The sequence below is a fragment of the Moschus berezovskii genome, chromosome 26 (genome assembly GCF_049115385.1).
Source record: "Moschus berezovskii isolate FMDL1 chromosome 26, NW_MosBer_1.0, whole genome shotgun sequence".
NCBI lineage: Eukaryota > Metazoa > Chordata > Mammalia > Artiodactyla > Moschidae > Moschus > Moschus berezovskii.
In genome coordinates this window covers 24,035,224-24,052,902 of record NC_142485.1, presented here as the reverse complement: position 1 = coordinate 24,052,902, position 17,679 = coordinate 24,035,224, and positions in this window count along the sequence as shown.

Here is a 17,679-nt window from a genome sequence, read left to right as displayed (position 1 = left end):
ATATTAAAGTTTAAAGCTATCTCATTTGTGGTAAGGTGATGTTTTCTACCATCTGTTTCTTATTATAATGATGTGATTACTTTAAACGAAGACCATGTACAGAAGTAAATGGAAAAAATGACTGCATGCACTATTATTTTGTCCTTTTGGTTCATTGGGAAAATTTGTACTAAATTTGTCGGTGTCCATTTCTCTTTATAAAGGTAACATTAATATAATCTATTACTACATTAACAAGGGACATTTTGTGCAGGAGGAGAACTACACTATATATCTTTTCTTTCACTTATGCAAATTGCAACGAAAACAATTAGATGTTTTCTAATTCTCACTATTATATTTATTTTAAAGAGTAATAATTTTGTTCAGCAATGAATATGTATGAGTGAGGTTATTTTTCCCTCTCTGAAAAATAGAGGTGGCTGCATAACTGTTTCAGTCCTTTGTTGGATTTATTTTTATTATTTTACTAAACCATCTGTTACTAGATGACAATTCAGTTGCTTGTTAACTAGAGGAAAGGCTATGAAATATTTTAAATGAATTAATACTTTTATATCCTAAGATGAAGAGATGAACAACTATAATTGTGCTGAGGAGAGGGCTGTGTCCTACCTGCTTGTCTTTCCTTCTCTTGCCAACTCAAGCATGTTGGATGTGGTAGCAATGCTGAAAACTTGGCTTCTGTGACCAGTGCCAAATCAAATCTTGGAGACAGTGTTCTGGGTGAAGTAGAAAAGAATACTGTAGCATTATTGCTTTTCCAGACAAAGGGGGACACAGCACGCTCCTGCCTCTCAAAAACTATATTTCCCAGCCTGGGAGGATGTGATGATGAATTTTATAGCAATGTTCCAAGGATAGGGTTGATGAAAAATTTAGGTGTGTGCAGGGCCTGCACTCCTTTAATCTGGTCTCAGGTAATCTTTTGATGAGCTTCTCTGACTCCTTGATTCTGGTATTCTCTTGTTGGGTTTATTTCTTTAAAGAGCTCAAAGACATTATTAGGAAGCATCTACTAACAAAGAGTGGAGGTGATGGAATTCCAGTTGAGCGATTTCAAATCTTGAAAGACGATGCTGTGAAAGTGCTGCATTCAATATGCCAGCAAATTCGGAAAACTCAGCAGTGGCCACAGCACTGGAAAAGGTCAGTTTTCATTCCAATCCCAAAGAAAGGCAATGCCAAAGAATGCTCAAACTACTGCACAATTGCACTCATCTCACACACTAGTAAAGTAATGCTTAAAATTCTCCAAGCCAGGCTTCACCAATATGTGAACTGTGAATTTCCAGATGTTCAAGCTGGTTTGAGAAAAGGCAGAGGAACCAGATCAAATTGCCAACATCACTGAATTATCAAAAAAGCAAGAGAGTTCCAGACAAACATCTATTTCTGCTTTATTGACTATGCCAAAGCCTTGGACTGTGTGGATCACAATAAACTGTGGAAAATTCTGAAGGAGATGGGAATACCAGACCACCTGACCTGCCTCTTGAGAAATCTGTATGCAGGTCAGGAAGCAGCAGTTAGAACTGGACATGGAACAAAGGACTGGTTCCAAATAGAAATAGGAGTGAGTCAAGGCTGTATATTGTCACCCTGCTTATTCCACAAGCTGGAATCAAGAGTTCTGGGAGAAATATCAATAACCTCAGATATGCAGATGACACCACCCTTATGGCAGAAAGTGAAGAGGAACTAAACAGCCTCCTGATGAAAGTGAAAGACGAGAGTGAAAAAATTGGCTTGAAACTCAACATTCAGAAAGCTAAGATCATAGCATCTGGTCCCATCACTTCATGGCAAGTGGATGGGGAAACACTGGAAACAGTGTAAGACTTTATTTTTCTGGGCTCCAAAATCACTGCAGATGGTGATTGCAACCCTGAAATTAAAAGACGCTTACTCTTTGGAAGGAAAATTATGACCAACCTAGATAGCATATTAAAAAGCAGAGACATTACTTTGCCAAGCAAGGTCCATCTAGTCAAGGCTATGGTTTTTCCCGTGGTCATGTATGGATGTGAGAGTTGGACTGTGAAGAAAGCTGATCGCCGAAGAATTGGTGCTTTTGAACTGTGGTGCTGGAGAAGACTCTTGAGAGTCCCTTGGACTGAAAGGAGATCCAACCAGTCCATCCTAAAGGAGATCAGTCCTGGGTGTTCATTGGAAGGAGTGATATAGGAGCTGAAACTCCCATCCTTTGGCCACCTGATACAAAGAGCTGACTCATTTGAAAAGACCCCGATACTGGGAAAGATTGAGGGCAGGAGGAGAGGGTATGACAGAGGATGAGATGGTTGGATGGCATCACCGACTCAATGGACATGGGTTTGGGTGGACTCCAGGAGTTGGTGATGGACAGGGAGACCTGGCCTGCTGTGATTCATGGGGTCACAGAGAGTTGGACACGACTGAGCAACTGAACTGAACTGAACTGAACTGAGGTGGAACCAGTATCCTACCCCAAGGCTACACTATTGTTTCTTGGCTGCTCCTCCCTTTTCTCTACCCTTTTCTCTCTCCTCTGATTAGTGCCTGTATGAATCTGCCCTTTGGATCTCTGGAAGGTAGTGGAGGCTGGAATTGGTTCCCTGCAAACCAGGAATGGGGAACACACAAAGGTTTGCATGCCCAAGTGTCCTGAGTTGTTTCACTGGCACTAAACAAAAGGGGGCTGCACTGCATTGACATGAGTGTTTCCCTTGTATCAGTTGAAGAGCTAATTCAGAATCTCACATACATGTATTTATTGTCTTTTTCAGTGAGTATGATGACAAGCTCTGATATGACCCCCTAGTAACCCTCAGCACCTATTCGCCGAATGATGGCCAAGTGAGAGGGCAGAGGGAAGTCAGCTAAAGCATGGGGGAGACTGTTCTCCATCAAGTCCAATCAGAGCCAGCATGGGTTACTCAAGGTCAGTAAAGTTGTTTAATGGGATGGAAGAAAAGATGTGCTGACTTTATTTTTCAAAAGCTTGTTTGGGACCTAAAGGGCATTTTCTGTAGCTGTCTTGTAACATAACAAAAATATTTGGCCCGTGGATTGTCTGAAGTAAACTCTTAGACAAAGAGCAGTTGAAACTCAATCTATCACAGGTAAAACATGGAGTGAGTTTTTTGTTTGTTCGTTTGTTTTTAACAGAAGTGGAATTCTGGCATCATGGTGATGTCCCCCAGACATTATGGTGACTCCCCGTGGCCTAAGGTGAGGACTCTGATAGTCAGAGGGCACAAGATGGATCCCTCAGAGGATCAAAGTGTAAGAATCTGCAGACACCTGGAACATTGCTTGTCCCAGACAACTTTTTCCTCCTAGTGTTCCAGGGATAAACTTGTAGCATTCCTTGCTTTCTGCTGGCATGTGTTAGTCGCTCATTCGTGTCTGACTCTTTGAATCCCCACCAAATGCAGCCCGCCAGGCTTCTCTGTTCATGGGATTCTCCAGGCAAGAATGCTGCTAAGTCACTTCAGTCATGTCCGACTCTGTGTGACCCCATTGACGGCAGGCCACCAGGCTCCCCCGTCCCTGGGATTCTCCAGGCAAGAACACTGGAGTGGGTTGCCATTTCCTTCTCCAATGTGTGAAAGTGAAAAGTGAAAGTGAAGTCGCTCAGTCATGTCTGACTCGTAGCGACCCCATGGACTGCAGCCTACCAGGCTCCTCCGTCCATGGGATTTTCCAGGCAAGAATACTGGAGTGAATTGCCCTTCCCTTCTCTTGATGATCTTCCTGACCCAGGGATTGAACCCAGGTCTCCTGCATTGCAGGCAGATTTTTTACCATTTGAGCTATAGGGAAGTAGCATTCCTTCCTTTCTGCTGGCAGGTATAGAATAGAGAGCCATAGCGCAGAAGACCAGAGAACTAGCTTTGGGCCAGATTGCCTGAGGTTTTATCCTGTTGTTTAATATGTATGTAAATTGGGTCAAATTTCTTAATCTGTCTGTCTCAGTTTCTGCATCTACAAAAAAGGAAAACTAATCTCACCTATTTCATCAAGTTATTGTAATGATCAAGTTAGTAGCTATAAATGCTTTGTTGTTGTTTAGTCACTAAGTTGTGTGCAGCTCTTTGTTGACCCCGTGGACTGGGGCGTGCCAGGCTTCCCTGTCCTTCACAATCTCCCAGAATTTGCTCAAATTCATGTGCATTGAGTCAGTGATGCTACCCAATCATCTCCTCCTCTGTTGTCCCCTTCTCCTCCTGCCCTCAGTCTTTCCCAGCATCAAGGTCTTTTCCAATGAGTCAGTTCTTCTCAGATGGCCAAAGTATTGGAGCTTCAACTTCAGCATCAGTCCTTTCAATGAATTTTCAGGGTTCATTTCCTTTAGCATTGACTGGTTTGATCTCCTTGCTGCTGCTACTGTCCAACAAAGCACATACTCAATAAATAGTGAGTTGAACGAATTGCAATGCTTTTATATTGACAGTTGGAGAGACAGCAGGACTTTGGTCAAAATAGAGAAGCTTTAAGAGGGAATTACTTTGGAGGTCAGATGATGAAACGTATTTTCAGATAATTAATTTGGAGGGGTCATTAAAGCATTACCTCAAAGTAAGCACCGTCCATTGCCTTATACATGTGACACCTGTTTACCAGAAACAATATTGAACCTGCCGTTGTCACCAGGATGTAGGAGAGAATATTCTTGCCAACTCTCAGTACTCAGAAAGGACAGAACTTCAGAACTTCCTCAGTGTCTGGGAGCAGGATTTGATAACAATGAGAACAGAGAGAACAGGAGTTCGAGGGTTTCAATTCACAGAAGCTAGTTTCATGGAAATGAAGCTGACCTCTTTCTGAAGATTATCTGGCCCTTTCTGTTGCTCATATTTTTTGTTTGTTTGTTTCAATATTATCTCAAGACATTTATTTAAAATTCTTTTTATAGTATCCTTTTCAAAGGAGTTGGTTATCATTCACTTTCTCATTTCTTTCTAAATTGTTTCATTCCATTCTTTTAATTAAGGTTGGCTGACAATTCAGATCAGACAAATAGAATTTCTTAAAAGCGAATAATAATTCATGGCTATTTAATTGAAATAGTGGGGAAGAGTTGATAAGCCTGAGCCTTTTCATACAGTGAGAAGGCTGAAAACCATATATGAGAAATGAGAAATAAAAATAATTTTAAGCCATGAGTATGTTAATAGGAAAATGACTAGTGAGTGATATATGTAGGAAGTAATTACATAAATATCAGCAAGTAGCATGTATTATGCATTGAATAGCATGATTAAATTGAAATAGTCATTTATACAATCAACCATGGGAGAACAAACCCAGGATGGAAGATTTACTGAGAACAAATATTTACTTTGAAGCGAAAGGCACTGCCTCACCATTTTCTGAGTGAAATAATACATTTTATATGGATATTAGCATCATGTGAAATAACAGATTTAATATTTAATTTCATAGTGTCAGAGCACCATAAACCTTATTGAGAGAGGCAGGTCATTTTGGACGTTTCAGGGATATAATCTTTGAAAACTAAGCCATGGCCAAGGATAAACAAGATCTAACAGCTTGATAGATCACTGTCATTGCTCCAACAGGACAGAGACAGCAGATACAGAAACGGAGGCCCCAAGGAGACAGAGGAAGTTAAAGATGAATGGTATCAAATGTTACCGTTAATGGAAAACAACTTGGGAGATATGCTTGAAGGACTCTGGCTGGTTTATTGCAACTTCCTTGAAATCCACATCTTGCTTTCCCTTCACCACTTTCAAAGCAATGAACCAGCCTAGACTTTACCTCTCTGGAGCTCAGCACGGGGGCGAGCCACACACAGTCTATTTTCCAAGATGTTTTGCTTTCTGTCTGAAGGCTTCGACCCAAGAGAAGGCTTTGGAATCAGAATAGTTCATTGTTTTGAGGCAAAGGGCAGAGTCACTCAGCTGATGGGTACCACGCTGGGTTCTGCAAAACTGCGTTCGTCATCCTCTGGGCTCTCCAACAGGGTTTGCAAGTGTGAGAGAGAGGCTCAGATATGCAGAAGACCTCAGTCAAGAATGCCCAGTTGAAATCACCCTTTATTTTAGGGGCGATTGTACCTCCCGGTGGATTTCTTAAGCTTTGTATTTTTTATTTTATTATGCTTTATTTCCTACAAATGTAACACAATTCCTTCTCCCACAGCCAAGCAACTTTAATTTTCAGGTTCGCCATGCAGAAACTTTCTTGTTTGGAAACTAACAGACCTTTCAGAGAAAGGTGTATACATTTCATAAAATGAATTCCAAGGTGATAATGTCTGTACAAGTTCCCTCTGTGAAATAAATGTTATTCTCAATGTATGGTTTTATGTATAAAGTGATATCTTCAATACAATCAACTCCAAATATTTTGCTAGACGTAGAATAAATATCACAGTTTTTTAAATGCCCCAAACTGAATGACTCTTGGCCAAATGGAGTATCTTTGATTTTTAAGCCCTGGTGGCTGTTACACAAATATGAAATATTCTATATACCTGTCAGTTCAGTTCAGTTCAGTCGCTCAGTCGTGTCCGACTCTTTGCAATACCATGAATCACAGCACGCCAGGCCTCCCTGTCCATCACCAACTCCTGGAGTTCACTTAAACTCATGTCCATTGAGTCGGTGATGCCATCCAGCCATCTCATTCTCTGTCATCCCCTTCTCCTCCTGCCCCCAATCCTTCCCAGCATCAGAGTCTTTTCCAGTGAGTCAACTCGTCGCATAAGGTGACCAAAGTATTGGAGTTTCAGCTTTAGCATCAGTCCTTCCAATGAACACCCAGGGTTGATCTCCTTTAGAATAGACTGGTTGGATCTCCTTGCAGTCCAGGGGACTCTCAAGAGTCTTCTCCAGCACCACAGTTCAAAAGCATCAATTCTTCTGTGCTCAGCTTTCTTCACAGTCCAACTCTCACATCCATACATGACCACTGGAAAAACCATAGCCTTGACTAGACGGACCTTTGTTGGCAAAGTAATGTCTCTGCTTTTTAATATACTATCTAGGTTGGTCATAACTTTCCTTCCAAGGAGTAAGTGTCTTTTAATTTCATGGCTACAATCAGCATCCGCAGTGATTTTGGAGCCCAAAAAAATAAAGTCTGACACTGTTTCTCCATCTATTTCCCATGAAGTGATGGGACCAGATGCCATGATCTTTGTTTTCTGAATGTTGAACTTTAAGTCAACTTTTTCACTCTTTTCTTTCACTTTCATCAAGAGGCTCTTTAGTTCCTCTTCACTTTCTGCCATAAGGGTGGTGTCATCTGCATATCTGAGGTTATTGATATTTCTCCCAGCAATCTTGATTCCAGCTTGTGCTTCTTCCAGCCCAGCGTTCCTCATGATGTACTCTGCATATAAGTTAAATAAGCAGGGTGACAATATACAGCCTTGACGTACTCCTTTTCCTATTTGGAACCAGTCCTTTGTTCCATGTCCAGTTCTAGCTGTTGCTTCCTGACCTGCATACAGGTTTCTCAAGAGGCAGGTCAGGTGGTTTGCTATTCCCATCTCTTTCAGAATTTTCCACAGTTTATTGTGATCCACACAGTCCAAGGCTTTGGCATAGTCAATAAAGCAGAAATAGATGTTTTTCTGGAACTCTCTTGTTTTTTCCATGATCCAGCAGATGTTGGCAATTTGATCTCTGGTTGCTCTGCCTTTTCTAAAACTAGCTTGAACATCTAGAAGTTCACAGTTCATGTATTGCTGAAGCCTGGCTTGGAGAATTTTAAGCATTACTTTACTAGCGCGTGAGATGAGTACAATTGTGTGGTAGTTTGTGCATTTTTTGGGATTGGCTTTCTTTGGGATTGGAATGAAAACTGACCTTTTCCAGTCCTATGGCCACTGCCGAGTTTTCCAAACTTGCTGACGTATGAGGGCGCACTTTCACAGTGTCATCTTTCAGGATTTGAAATAGCTCAACTGGAAGCACCTTAGAGGTCAAATAATTCAACCCTCTTGTTTATGAAATATTAAAGCTCTTATTGTAAAGAAATTGTCTCCACATAAATAGGGAAACCTGTTCAAACCAAGGTGTCTTAACTCAAAATTGAGAGCTCCTTGTTCCAGCCACACTTGATCAGCTGGAACAGCAGGGGAGGTTAAGAGTGGGCCTTGATCCACAGCAGCTGAGGTGTCAGGTTCACTGTGTCCTCTGGTTGACCACAGACAGAGGACATGCACTTCCTCAACTCTATACAACAGGCCAGGATTGGCCAGAAAAGTCAGAGGAATGCTTCCAGCACCCACTTACAGTGAGTCCAGGAAAGAGAGAGGAAGGAGAAAGCAAGTTAATAAGTATTATCTATCCATCATGTCCCACCAGACTCATGAGTGATTCATATTCAGGAGTTAGTATTTGCTGAATGAAAGAATCAACGATCTCATCTATTGCTCAACAATCCTGCAAGGTGTGGTTATTCCTAGCCTCAATAAGGACACTGAAGCAGTTCACTTGGTGGCAAATGTTTGCTCATAGCCTCCTGAGCACCAGACTTTGTGTTCAACACAGTGGTACCAAGAGACCCACCACCTCAATTCCCTACTCGATTAGAAAATAGGCATATTGGAGATGGAACTTCAAGATGTGTGTGCGTGCTCTGCTTCTGAACTTTATTCCTACAAGCTCAGAGAAGTCATGTAACATTTTAAGATTACAAAGCGTAAAAGCGCAAGTTCACTTTCCAAATCACAGCTTTCACAAAATACTTTGGAATTGCTGCTCTTTCCATTAGGACGCACAGCCTGCCCTGGGAGACAGCGGCGGATGAATCAGTTCGAGTTAGAAAATGCAGTTGAGAACAGAAATCAGTGGGGATAGGAGCAGAGAGGACAGAGGATGGGGTAGCCTGTGTACGTACTATGTCCAGGACAGGAATGCAGGGATGCTCTTTAAATGGACTCAAACCTGAGCACCTTGAGAGGTCTGCACACAAAGAGAGAAGCCTGGAAAATAAGAAGCAGCTGGAAGATGCTAGTGGACCACAAATAAGAGAAGTGAATCGAGCATCATTTCAGTTCAGTTCAGTCACTCAGTCGTGTCCGACTCTTTGCGACCCCATGAATCACAGCACGCCAGGCCTCCCTGTCCATCACCAACTCCCGGAGTTTAAGATGCTTACTCCTTGGAAGGAAAGTTATGACCAACCTAGAGAGCATATTAAAAAGCAGAGACATTACTTTGCCAACCAAGGTCCATCTAGTCAAGGCTATGGTTTTTCCAGTGGTCATGTACGGATGTGAGAGTTGGACTGTGAAGAAAGCTGATCGCCAAAGAATTGATGCTTTTGAACCGAGCATACGCTAGAGAAATTTTTCTTTTCCTGCAAAACTGTTATAAATGCACATTCTTCTCTCCATATCCAGTACGTACCCAACATACATGCCAGAACCCAGCGATTCACAATTCTTCCCCTGTTTCTGCTTCCAGTCCCTGGCAATCCATGCAAACCTGTTTAGAAATCTCTTTGAGATCCATGGGATGGAAAAAAGGTATGAGGATATATTGACTTTCAAAAATCATAAGCCTTATTCTTTGCTTGGTATAGGCTCGGGTTTATACTGGGGTGCCACAGAGATTCCTTTCCGGTGAGTCTGAGAATCAAGCAGGTGTGTGAACTGGGGGAAGAAGCAGATATTAGGGAATACTTCCCTCCTCTGGCTTAAATTTGTGAGTGTACAGGCTGTCTACTGATGTTAACCATGCTTAAGTGAGGCACTCTTCAAAAAACTGAGGCTGGTGAACTTGTGTTGGATGTGTCAGTGTGTTAATTCAGTCACCACATTGGTAAGAATCACCGTGAAAAAGGAAAATTGTACCAAAGGCAGTTGGGTAACTCTCACAGTGAAAGACTGGCCCGTAATGTTGGAATATGCACATTCTTGTAGAGAAATAAGTAAAATGGAAGAGAGCGAAGGGCCCGTGGCTACTTTTCCCAGCCTCTTCGAGCAGAACAAAATACTGCTCCCCCCTTAAAAGAATGACAACTCAAGATTTCCAATGGATCAGTGATTTCAAGGGAGGCAATTTACTCCAAACACTTCCTGCACCCTGAGAAAATGTGACTAAAATATGAAACTGTAAAAAAAGCACAGAACCTTCAAGTAGTTTAGACAGAAAGGCAAAGTTAAAGATCATCTGGTTCAGTGGTTATTAACATTTGGAAGAAAGAAAAGAATTTGATAAAATTTGGGACTCACTCCCTGTTGGAGGATATCACAAATGCACATTAATGCAGTTTGTATGCAATCCAGGAGTGTCTTTACCCTTGTTACTAGAGTCAGAATTCCTGAGCTGGTGGAACCCTCAATTAAATGAGAACCCCCAGTGGCTCAGATGGTAAAGAATCTGCCCACAGTGCAGAAGATCCCTGGGTTGGATCCCTGGGTTGGAAAGATCTCCTGGAGAAGGGAAAGGCTACCCACTCCAGCATTTTTTCCTGGAGAAATCCTTAGACAAAGGAGCCATGGGGTCGCAAAACATCAGCCATGACTAAGCGACTAACACTGTTCACTTTCACACTTTCACAAGTACCTTTCCCAGGGTTACCAGGTAGCTGGTAACAAGACAGAGTAGCCCAATATTTAGCCTACATCTAATTAGAGCTACCACCCAAACTACAGGAAGTTATTATCTGAGGGACTTAAAATTGCCTCATACATTAACCATCAGGTTTTTCCTTGCTGGTGTCATTCAAAATTATGCCCTGCTGGCACCACTAGTAACTTTCTGGATAAGTTCAAATTAAAAGAGAATTTTAATTAGTTGCACTGTTGCTATTTCATAAATTAGATATTCTGATCTGCTGTTTTCCCTTGCATTAAAAAAAATTGGTTTTGGTTATTTTGAAATGTCAAGGTAATATATCTCTTTAAGACCACTCATGATCACTCCAGGGCTAGTTCTCATAGTAGCAGGTATTCATACGGCTCTGTTATTGCTTTAAAGTAAAATGAGATTCTCAAATAAATAGGCTTTAAAATATCTGAGCCAGTATCACTTCTATTGAAATTCATAGGATGGTAATCTGAAGTTGGTGTTGTCAGGCTTTCTGATGAGGGAGGCAAGCTTATCTTAATACACAGATTTAAAGAATGACTTTCCTAGGACCAGTAGACAACTGGGGGTTATAAAGTTAGGAATCATTTACATAATGGAGATTATCAATATAATAACATGTGGCCATAATCTCTCATTTTAGCAGCATCGATGAGCAGGGGAAAAGTGACAGAATTCTGAGTTACAAACGTGTGATCTCTCCTCTCTTGTCCTTTTGTCAGACAGCAGCTGGGTTCATTGCATCTTCCCTGTTTTATCCCTGTCATGGAGGAGTCTGCTAAGTTGGGAAAAAAGAAATTAAAAAAAAAAAAAAGAATATTGCTCCTTTAGCAATAGAATAGTTTGGGTACATGATAAATTTACAGATTCATTGAAATTGATGAAGACATTTAAGATATACTTAATGGATTTACTAGAAATTAGATGTTTCTTCTATTTCCCAATAAACCAAAGAAGTTAACTTACTAAACACAAATGCCAGAGTAGTGCTTAAGATAGGATTATATCCTGAGACTTTAGACAGTATTTATGGGAGATTTGGGTAACAGATTAAGACACATTTTATGACTACCTCAGATATTCCAGGGCAAAGTCATTTCTCATAAGACATTGTGGTAACCTCAGTATTCAGTATGAAGTCTGGTACATTATAGGTGACATATATTGTTGGGTTGGTGTTTACCTATGTCAAGTGATTTTTGACGGGGTCTGAGAAAGCTCTATCTGTTCTATGCAGCTCCCACTCAGAATCTGGGCTATTCATTTGTTCTTGTAAGCTTTGCGTCTTGAACTTGGAATAATTTGGTGTATATGGCTTATGTGTAAACTGAATTCATTTCAAGCGGAGTAAATGAAAAGCAGTTGCACACCAAATAACAGTGTTGTCTCATAACAGAGTAAAGATTAATTTCTGTTCATCATAGTCAGTATAACAACAGTTTCCTAAAAGATGTAAAATTTAGTTCAGTTTGGCTGATCATATTAGAATAAAACTTACATGAACAAAATTTACATACAAATAGAATAAAGGGAGGATTTGGACCTTAGGTAGTTCATTTATTACTGAGTATTTCCATGTAAATCCATTAATTACTTCAATGAATTGTGTTGAAATGTGTAATCCAATCTTCTGTCTAGTCAACCTATAGAAGACTGAGTTTGGAAACATATCTCTGGACATATAGAAACTGAAATAAGTGGAATTTTTTTAATAATAAGGTATAGTATCACACAATTTTACAATTTATAGCAGCTAAAGAGCAGATGGACAATAAATTCAGGTACTGGCTACATGGGGGTGATAATGAATGCCAAACTAGGGAACAACTTCAGCTAATGAAAAATATAAACAGAGATTTTAATTGGACGAAAGGGACTCCTAGCACAGTTAATAATGGATCTTGAAACATACAAAATAAATGTCCTCTAGCAGTACTCTTGCCTAGAAAATCCCATGGATGGAGGAGCCTGGTGGGCTGCAGTCCGTGGGGTCGCTGAGGGTTGGACACGACTGAGCGACTTCACTTTCACTTTTCACTTTCACACATTGGAGAAGGAAATGGCAACCCACTCCAGTGTTCTTGCCTGGAGAATCCCAGGGACGGGGAACCCTGGTGGGCTTCTGTCTATGGGGTCACACAGAGTCGGACACGACTGAAGTGACACAGCAGCAGCAGCAGCAGCAGCAGCAACCACTTCAATAAAACAGTGGACTAGAAAGTTTTGCTTCAACCTAATCCATCTATGCCCACTGTATTTGCCATTAAATTAGTAACTTTAGTTGTTAATTATATAATTAACAGAGCTCAGGGACCTACATGCATTTTTAATTACCACTTTAGCATTGGCATCCAGTGGATTTATGATTAATTTAGAAAGACCCTTTATTGTTTCTTTCAAATAGAGAAAATTGTGGAAATGATGGGATTTTCTCTGGATAAACATGAGAAAATTATCACATTTATTCTGATTCTTTTTGCACTGGATCTATTCCTTAATTCCAGATTGTAATTCTACCCAGATTATAAAGTTATTGAGTGTTAATTAAAAATAACCTTAAGAGACTTAAAAATTAGAAACCTATTCTACTTTTCTCACCTTCTATGCCCTCTTATGGTCTCCTGCTTTCACTGTATTTACATTTTCCTTATAACACTGTATTTTTAAATATCTATTTGGCTGTGCTTGGCTTCCATGGAATCTTTGATCTTTGTTGTGATGTGCAAAATCTTAGATACAGCATGTGGGATCTAGTTCCCTGACCAAGGATCAAACCTAGGTCACCTGCATTGGAAGCATGAAGTCTTAGCCACTGGACCACAGGGAAGTCCCTGTATTTTCATTTTCAAATAATTTTGTCTATCAAATTTCTAAGCCCTTTACTCCTAGACTTAGAGTTTATCTCCTACCAGATTTCTAAGATTTTGCATTCTTTGCTTCTATTCCCCTGAATTTTGTTAAGTAAAGGTTCCCATTGAATGATGTGTCAACTTTCTGAAGCTGCAAATGGGTCAAAGTTTGGGTCTGAATGTGGAGGCAAGAAAAATATATCACTCAAAAATCTAAAGACAAGTGATAACAAGAAAGTTATTCATGGTCGTTAATATATAGCTGAGTTTGGAAACTGAACTATCTTGGCATTATAATTTGGACTTCAATTAAAATAGAAATCGTCTAAAACTCTGAATAGCTAAACAGCTAAGATTGCTTCCAACCACTGATAATCCAGCCAGGGTTATATGATCAAAGAGAGAACACATTGGTTTTGGTGGTGGTGGTTTAGTTGCTAAGTCATGTCCTGACTCTTGTGACCCCATGGGCTACAGACTGCCAGGTTCCTCTGTCCATGGGGATTCTCTAGGTAAGAATACTGGAGTGGGTTGACAGTTCCTTCTCCAGGGGATCTTTCTGACCCAGGAATTGAACCCAGGTCTCCTTCATTGCCGGCAGATTCTTTACCAACTGAGCTACGAGGGAAGCCCATGTACCTACAAGTGCGTGAAAGTATAAGTCTCAGAGATAAGTAATGCACTCTGAGATGTTCAACCAAATCTTTTGTTTATAATAATAGGCAAGCATGCAGAGGCTAGCAAGATATTCTCAGAGCACAAACAATGGCTTTTTTAGACAAGTCACATTTTCAAGAAGAGTCCCTGGTGGCTCAGATGGTAAAGAATCCGTCTGCAATGCAGGAGACCCGGGTTCGATCCCTGGGTCAGGAAGATCCCTGATGAAGAGAATGGCAATCCACTCCTGTATTCTTGCCTAGAGAATTCCTTGGACAGAGGAGCCTGGAGGGCTACAGCTCAAGGGGTTGCAAAGAGCCGGATATGCCTGAGCGGCTAACACTTAACACACTAGTCTGTTGATGAGGCAAGAGGCAGGAAAAATGCCATGAACAACTTTAGCTTTGACTTCTCTATTCACTGGGAAAGAAGTAACACAAAAAGAATAGCAGGTCATGATTTAAATTCCCACAAGTCTGGAACACAACCCTGGACTCTTCTTTTATACAAGCTTCTGATAATGCTTTAGCTAAAGGAAAACAGATTTTATTCAAAGATGAACAATAAAATGAACCCCAAATAAGATGTCAACCAAGATACTACAGAGGGTTGTACAAGAGGAGGGTTGGAAAAGCAAAAATGAACAGCAGGCAAAGAACACTCACCAGAAAATCATTTTTCCTGAGTAGATGAAAAATTGTAATAAAATGTTTCTCACAAATTAAAAAAATTAATATCTCTGATGCAAGAGTACCAAGTAAAAGCTGTAATTCAAGTAAGTGTTAACAGCACACTGGACAAAGATAAAATATAGGCTTGTCTGGCAGATGTCATAAAAGAAGTAGAAAGGGGAGAAAAATCACAGAACTAAGGGAGAAACTGGAAGCAACTAAAGAATAATGGATGTTGCTTAACACGGTAAGGAGCATGAAGGAAAAATAAGAGAGAATCAGCAGAATTAAATGGAATTTAATAAACAATTTAAGAGAATAAAGAAAATTATAGATTTTGGAGACAAACAAATGAAATACCATGAATATCTAACTGTTCTGACAGAAAGAAATAAGGACAGTAATAAAGAATATATGCTTAAATATATAATACAAAAAATTCTCCAGGAAAAAAAAGAAGCCTTAAGTGTACAGATTGGAAAAGCATATTGTGCCCCAAGAAAGGGGCTAATGAGAAAAATTACTTCAATAAATATCTTAATAATTTACTTAAATTTTTAAAAAAGATATTCTTTTTCAAATCTCAGCTAAAATCAAAGTCTTGTATAATAATAAAAATGTATTGCTATCCTCAGACTTATTCACTACAACAGTCAATGCTAGAAAACAGGAGACTAGCTCCGCAGTATTCCTCAAGAAAATTCCTCAGAGACAGAGAAACAATGATCAAAGAATGAAAAAAATTAAGACCTATGTTAGTGAACATAACAAAAAAAGTTGGGTCTGTGTACACTCCCGGCTTCTAGAATCTATTAGATAATGAACAACCTCAACCAAGAAATGATGGGGAAACTAAGACAAAAACTAATTGTTAACATTAAATAAATTCATTTGTAAGATTCAAATAACTGTAGATACTACAATTGTGTAACAGAATGCACATCTCAACCTTTTTTGGTCTAGAAATAGTATAGATTAAAAAATGGGATGGGGAAGAGAGAGAAAGTAAGAGTCAATATGTACAAATCTTTTAAAACTAGAATGAAGAATGTATCAAAGTTAGTAAATCAAGCAGTAGAGGAAGTAAATATGACAATAAAAATGTAAATACTTGGGACTATGAAATGAAATAAAATTTGATCATTTAAATGGTGGAAGGAGACTACAAGTAAATATACTAATATGTCCTAAGAAGGCAACTAAAAGATTTTTAATGCCTTAACTTTTTAATATGCCCTACAAAGTCAAACAGAAGAGTCTTTAAAGTTTTAAACAATGGGAAGGAGTGTGACAGGGTAAAACAGAATAGGTGGCAAGGGACTTCCTGTCTCTGCTATCACAATTTAACTTAAAAGTCAGATATATAGCATGCTGTTTTCCTAATTTTTTTCTAAGGAAAATACTTTGCTTCCTAGCATCCTATTCTTTTTTTTTTTTTGGACTCAAACTCAATAGTAAATGCATGCCTGTGTAATTCAGTTTCTCTAGGAAAGATGTGAGAAAAACAATTCTCACGTGTCTAGTGCCTACTCTTTAATGAAACAAAAGCTTGGTAGCATCCTTCAGCCACTGGAAAAGTTGTAAGGGCAGTATTTGGGTGGCAGGGGTTGGGAGCGGGGGTGGAAATCTAGTCAGTACCTCAGAGTGAAATAGCATCCTATTAAATGGTAAAGAGACCCAAGATACTAACTAAAAGGTCTAAGAGTCTACGGGCAACTACAGATTTTCAACTGCATGTTCAAAAATAGTATCAAAATCCACAGGGCTTCCATAACAAAGATGCACAAACTAGGAAGCTTAGAGCAACAGAACTTGCTTCAGGGTTCTAGAGGCCAGAAATCTCAAAACTGGCAGCAGGTCAAGCTCCCCCTGGAGGCACCAGGAAAGGATCTGCTCCAGGCCTCCTGTCTGGTTTCTAGTAGCTGCAAGAGCTCCTTGACTTGTAGGTGGCTGTCTTGTGTCTCTTCACATCATCTTTCCTGGAGTACCTGTCTGCCGTTGTGTCCAAACGTTCTCCTTTTTTAAGGACAACACATGGAGTTAGGGCGTACCCTAAAGACTTCATTTAAACTTGATTAATTCTGTAAAGACCCAGTTTCCAAACCAAGTCATATCCTGAGGTTCTGAGGTCTAGGGCTTAAATGTATCTTTTAGGGGGAATGCAGTTCAATATGTAATAATCTACCCCCCACCCAAATTTGTGTTTTTTCCACATGCAAAATACATTTACCCCACTGCAACATCTTGAAAAGTCTTCATCATTCCAACATCAGCTCATATCTAAACTTTATCACTGTCATCAACGCAAAGTCCCAAGTCTCATCATCTAAATTATCCAGATCAGGTATGGGTGAGAATCAGGGTATATGATGGGTCCCAAAGCAAATGACTAAGTTTACTGATAAAACTTATGAGGGGCATTCTGGATTATGGATGAATTAAGCCTAAAAATCAAACGTACAAATTAGCAAAATCTGAGCATAAAAAATATGTTTTAAGTGCTACAATGGTGAAACCGTAGTAACAATTAGAAGTCTAAGCTCTAGAGAGGTAACTTTAACTTTAATATATTCCCATTCTAGTTGTAAAAGATTAATAAATTTATATGTACTCTTATTTTATACATTAATTGTACTCTTATTTTCTCTCTTCCCCATCTCATTTTTTGATCTATACCATTTCTAGATCAAAAAGCTTTGAGATGTGCATTGTTATGCAACATAATGAATATTCAAACAAAATTCATTTATTTGAATCTTACAGATTAATTTATTTAATGTTAACAATTAGCTTTTGTCATAGTTTCTTCATTCATTTCTTGGTTGAGGTAACTCATCATCTAAAAGATACTGGAAGCAAGGAGGATAAACAGACCCTTTTTTTTTTGTATGTTCAATAACATAGGTCTTAATTTTTTCTTTCTTTTATCATTGTTTCTCTGAG